This window comes from Balaenoptera borealis (genome assembly GCF_965194805.1).
Source record: "Balaenoptera borealis genome assembly, chromosome: 7".
Classification (NCBI taxonomy): Eukaryota; Metazoa; Chordata; class Mammalia; order Artiodactyla; family Balaenopteridae; genus Balaenoptera; species Balaenoptera borealis.
Genome location: NC_138864.1, coordinates 83,435,794 through 83,441,946, shown reverse-complemented (window position 1 = coordinate 83,441,946; position 6,153 = coordinate 83,435,794). Strand labels below are relative to the sequence as shown.

At 46.1% G+C, this 6,153-nt stretch overlaps 1 long non-coding RNA gene across 1 annotated transcript; it reads left to right on the top strand.

Annotated features, from left to right (window-relative positions):
- The first annotated feature begins 282 nt into the window (after positions 1-282).
- Positions 283-5,867, top strand: LOC309631560. The gene is made up of 2 exons (XR_014246361.1): positions 283-2,480; positions 2,520-5,867. It is a non-coding gene; the product is annotated as an uncharacterized lncRNA (long non-coding RNA).
- The last annotated feature ends 286 nt before the right edge of the window (positions 5,868-6,153 follow it).

The window sequence follows — 6,153 nt, the reverse complement described above, 5'->3', positions numbered from 1 at the left end:
ATAAAGAATAAAAACAAAGACTTTATTATGTCTTCTAGTTTTACAATTGTCGTGCTTTCTGTTGGGTCATTATAAGTATAGTTCATTCCTAGCTGGCTCTATTTCTCAGTTTTTTTAATCACCATTCACAAGTTCCTATGTTCTGTTCCTCTTTTATAAAGCAGCTTTCTTTTCACCAGGTTCCAATTGGTCTAATGATTGGGTAGACCGGCAGTGTGGCTTTATGTTCAAAGTTCATACAGAATCTGATCTCTTCTCACCATCACAGGCCGAGTCAAAAAAAAAGCATCATCTCTTATCTGGATCACTGCAGTGGCCTCCTGACTGGCCTCTCTGCCTCTACCCTGGTCCCTTGGAGTCCATTCTCAAAACAGCAGCCAGGGTGGTCCTTTCAATTCAGAAGCCAGAACCGGCTGCTCCTCTGCTCAGAGCCTGGCAGGGTCCTGCACTTCACTCTGAGTGAAAGACAAGTCTGTACAATGGCCTACGAGGCCCACCATGACCGGGCACCCCATTACACTGTGACACATCTCCCATTGCTCTCCACTGCGCGTGCTGTTCTTTGAACACACCACGCATTCCCTATTCCCTCTGCCAGGAACACTCTTCCCCATGTAAAGGCATGGTTACTTCCCTCGCTTCCTTCAATATATGTACTCAAATGTCACCTTCTCAAAGAGAGCTCCCATGACCACCTTCTGCACAAGTGGATCCTGTCCCCTCACTCCCACTCCAGCACGCCTGGTCCCCTTTACTGTGCCCTATGATTCCTCTTTTCCATAGAGCCTATCACTTTCTAATATATTATACTATTTCCTTAAACATACCTTGTTTATTGTCTGCTAGGCCCAGTGTTCGCTAATGTACCCCGAGCACAAAACAGTGCCTGGCCAGTAATGAACACTCAGGAAATATTTGTTGAATGAATGCATGCATCCCCAGTGTCTAGAGCTGCTCTTGACACAGTGGGCTCTCAATGCTTGTTGAATGTCTCTCCCCTGGGGGGGAACAGGACTGTGTCAAAACAGAGGGGACCCAGGCAGCATAGGCTGGGGACTCAGAAGACTGCAGGCTCTCCTTCAGCTGGCTTGGAGGCTTGGCTCTGCTATGTCCTACTGGTCTGACCTGGGCAATTCACTTCATCTCTCTGAGCCTCTGTTTTCTAAACTACAAGTTGGAGATCATAATAGTACCTCCTTTATAAGGGGCTTATGAGAATTAAATGTGACAATTCAGAAAATAAGTCTGGTAAATGCTCAATACATTTGAGCTATTGTTATGATGAGGTCTTATTATTTTACCCCTCTTCCAGGGAAATAACGTCCACATTCTTTCTTACCTCTCAAGATTATTGGCAAAAAAATGCAACACTTTAAGTGAAAAACACTTTGTAAAGCATACACCACTCTACAGATGCTAGGGATTATGATGATGAGTCTTCCGAATCCCCCAGAAGACCTAGCACCACGCTGCACATACAAGAGGTGGCCAGGGAACACTACAGACTCTGAAGTCTGTCAGCAACTGCGGAACTGTCTTAAATCTGAAAAAAAAAAATGACACTGGCTCTAGTCCATAGCTAGAATCCCTTCTGCAACAGAGTTCCTTCCCTGTGGCACCCCAGAGGCAGGAGGAAGGCTACGGCTGTATTTCAAAGCCCTCCTCCTTCTCTTTCCTCTTCCTCCCCGGGCTGCCAGAACCTTCGTTTGCCGTGAAAGCACAACTGTATTGCTGGAAGTGAAATTTGCTGTCTGCCCTATCCGGTGGTTTCTGCACGTGGGCTGTTACTATGTTCAAAATATTAAGCTGTCTGCAAGTGGATTATTTACAGAGCTTCTCTCTTCCCAGAGCCGCTAATATGCGGATGTACTCCGAACCTCTTCGCCCTAACGGACACTTTTTCTCACGTGTCCCACGGAGACCCTTTGTTTGCTGCCAGCAGCTGGCTATGCTGGGTACTTACTGGCACAATTCTCTTCAATCCCTAGAAGACGCAGCCCTCGCCTACCCACCAGGAAGGAAATAAGATTTCTGCTCAAAGCTAGCAACCTTTCTCTGAGGTGGTGTCATACTGAGACAGAAAAATAAATGTGCTGTTTCTGCTTTTAAATGGCGTTGGATGATAAGTCAGTCTTCCAGACAGACTTTTGACACAAGGAGGATCAAGGTATGATTGCCTTTGAGTATTCCTCGCACAGAAAACAGCTCCTAATTGGACAAAAGAGAGAAAGGAGCCAGCTGCTGCTTTCATGATTTCAACACCCACCTACAGTCAGAAACGCCTCATTGTTTCATTACCATTGAAATTTGATTGCCACTACATTTTCTACTGGCCTCCCCTCTATGCAAATTGGGCAGAAGAAAGAAATTCATAAAGCACTCATTTGGTTTCTGAATGTATTGTTTGCATATAGACATTGGCAGCCTGAAAATATCCTAGCAAGGAATGTCAAACTGACAACACTGTCTGTTTTTCTATTGTTCTCTCTGAAAATATAATTTCTAAGATATCCATAAAGGCAAGCCAGATTGTGTTTTATCAGTGTTTTAGTAGGAGCCAAGAAGCTTGGTGGTTCCATTGTGGGCATTGGACATTAATGAAAATCATTTCTGGGAGAGTTCAGTTTATAAAAGATTAAAAGAATTCATCAACTTGGAAAAAAAAATTCGTTCTGACCCTCTCTGCTGACAGTTGATGTTTATGCTGGTGGCTGAGTATTATATAATGATTTGTACAGCACTTTACAGTTTTTAAAACATTTCTGCCTCCGGTATGTCATATGACACTCCCAAGGACCCTGTGAGGGAGGCAAGGGCAGTTGTCTTATCCTCATTCTACAGACGAGAAAACTGGTTCTCAGAAAGATGGGGACATACAAATTGTCACAGAACATGCCCCATCCCTCATAGGTCTTAGAGTGCCTTTGTCTACCTTGTTTTGTTGGCAGATTTCTTATCCTTTGAAGCTTGAATAAAACGTCTCCTCTTCTCTGAAGCTTTTCCTGTTTCCCTCTGCTCAGCCCCCTGAAACTGTTAATCGGTTTAACCAATATCAGTGAACAACCATTACATGCGTCCCAGGCAGAGATGCGGCACTGTCAACATAATCGTGGGCCCACAGCAAGGAGCTTGTTGTCTGTCTAATGACATGGAATGTCTAACTCCTGGGGTCCCCCAGGGAGCCAAGAAATAGCACCCCTCTATCTTGACCAAATTCCAAACTTATTGAGAAGTAAATCAGAGTATTGGCAAATGGTGCCCCACACGTATCACGTATCTGGTAAAGGTGAAGTCGGAGAATGGCTCAATAGGAGAACCAAATGCATCTGTGACCTGAAACCCAAACCAGCCAAGCCCCCCCCAACCTTTGCAGGCACAGCTGGCCTGGGGGGTCCCCACAGGGCCCCAGGAAGGGCGGCAGCCTGCCCCTGGGGCCCAGACAGAGGGCCAGCTTCTCACCCGCGAGGCTCCCAAGAGGCGAGATGAGGGAGCGGCTAAGCCGAGGGCCCAGCAGCACCCAGCTCCTAGTTGTTCTCCCAGATTTACCTCTCAGATCACACCCGGAGGGAGTAAAGAGTGTCTTTCGGTCAAAATGTCTCCTCCCGGGAGGCAAAGAAGGGGAAAGTATCCCCCTGTAACACCGTTCTAACTCATGCTCACTCCGTGGGCTCAAACGTAGAACTTACAGGATGGAGAGGCTCACGTGCTGCCACTGAGCTGCCCGCGGTTCCGACCTCTGTGATGGCACCTACTGTGTGCTGTCAGCGTCTCTGCCTACTCCATAATGTGAGAGATTCCAGGGCAGAGACCATTTCTCAGTCAGTGCCCGGCGCAAGGCCTGGCCCCGGGCAGGGCCCGCTATGGCTTGCTGACTGCCTGTGCAGCCTGGGGACTCATCCCTGGTCACCAGAGGACAGAGCCAGAGCCAACAAGCCTGATCCCTGCCTCAGGGCTCTCTGCCCTATGCTGCCTCAATGGTAGCTACACCCTGACCCGTAACCCACATCTCCTCAACCCAAAAAGGAGAGGAGGGCTAATAATGCAAGCAGATAAGGTAGGGGGGCCCCGGAGAAAAAGAACCAGGCATGGCTTTCTTGACATCAGAGAAGCCATTTTGGCCTAAGCCATTTTATGATCTAAGCCTGGCCACAATGCTTGCCCTTGAACAGGTGTCAGTAATTAATGACCTTAAGAGAACAAAGGCATGCGGGAACGGAAAAAAGGCCTTCAAAGAATAGTACAGTGATAAAGCAAAGTCCTAGTTCCTCCTCAAGGGGTAGACATAATAATATATCTTTGAGTTCTGCAGGAACTAAGGCTCCCACCCAGGTGGAGGATGGAATGATGATGTTGACCCTCCTGACTTCAATCAACTAAAGCTTGGACTCTGTGGACCTTTGCCCCAGTTCTCTGCTGAGTTCCCCTCTGTTTAAGCCCCTTCATGACTATGCATGTACTCTTAGGTTAAAACTACCCCAGTTTTGCTGTTCAGGGAGATACTGCTTTGGGAAAGATCCCCAGTGTTCTCCTTACTTGCTGCAAGTAATAATAGATCCTTCCTTCTGATCTTTGGCCTGGTTTTGTCCATTGGCTCGACACCCACCAAGAGGCAAACCCAGTTTTCAGGTAACAATAACACTAATAATAGTTAATGCTTATGAGAGCCCACTATGTGGCAGACGCCCCTGGTGTTTACACACACATACCTCTGTCGACCCCTTTGAGCTGGGTACTAATATACCCTCACTCTACGGATGAGGAAACTCATGCTTAGAGAGGTTTAGGCACTGGCCCAAAGTCACAGAGCTAGTAGTGACCCTGGCTCACACCTGGACTCTTAACTCTTATAGAATGTGTTCAGGAATTTGACAAAAACAGAGCAACCCAAAGGCTAAGCATTTGCGTAGTAATATCCAGGGATGTTTTCCTGATCATCCACCTTTGTTATAGACCCTGTATGACATGGTACAGAGCTACTCAAAGCTGGTCTGAGTACTGTCACTGGTTTAGAAACTGTGGTGGCAACTTGACACAGCTGCTATAGCCAAGTGATCGGCACTTGCCTTGCTGAGCAGGGGGTGACCTTTTGGATGAAATGACCCCATACAATAAGCCACAAGTGGCCTGAGCTGTGTACTAGTATCTGATTGCAAATTGTAGAAATGGGTTCTTTACCACAGTTTTCGAAGCACCAACACTGTAGTACTATTTCAGTTAGCTTGAGCATGGACGATGGAAAAAGCCCAGCCATAGCTAGGGGACTTCCCTCTAGCTCTCCTTGCCTCCTGTCTGGGTGACCTGGGACAACTCCCCTTAGGACAGCTGTCAAGTGAGGGGCTTGGGCTCAGTTCTCTCTAAGGTCCCTCTGGTTCCTATGCAGTGGCATATGCATATGCATATATGTTTGCTAGGAGCTGTGGACAAAGAATGTCACCTGCCATGTCAGTAAACAAAGGATGTTGCAGCCCTCAGCCAATGCAGCCGCCCCCTACAGCGCACCCTGAGGGGATTCAGGATGGAGAAAAACAGGATACTGGCCCTAGGTAGTTACAGTACATATCAAAGGAATAATTTCAACAAGCCCAGATTCTTGCATCTTTCCATACATAGAAAAGCACTAAAATTAACTTGACATGTCTGGGGTTTTTTTATGATTAGCAGTAATCTTTAGATATTTGACTACCTGTTTCTTTGTTTTTTTTCTCCCAGCAGAAACTCCTATATACCCTGGCTGTTCCTGTACCTCTTTGGAACAATTCCTCAGAGCTATCTGAGAGGTGCTGTCCCCAGCTATAGTCCTCAGTAAGGCTAACTTTTAGGTTGTGCACTTTTTTCCAGTCAACAGAGCAAACCTTTTTTTTTTTTTTTAATTACAAAATTTTCTGTTTATTGAAAGAGGATCCTTATACTTTGACATTTATCTTCTATCGCTCTTGTGCATTCATATATCAAAATAAAAAGTGAAATAAATTGGTTCAAGTATTCCTAAAATTTCCTATTCACAGTTTGACTCTTCTAAGTCACTCCTAGTTTTTGGCATCCTTCCCTTCTGCCCTCCCCACAGCACTTTGTTCCATCAAGGCTGTTGCTCTTACAGCATTTCTGAAAGAGTGCTCCATTATTGTCACCAGGATTTTTTTTCTTTAATATTTA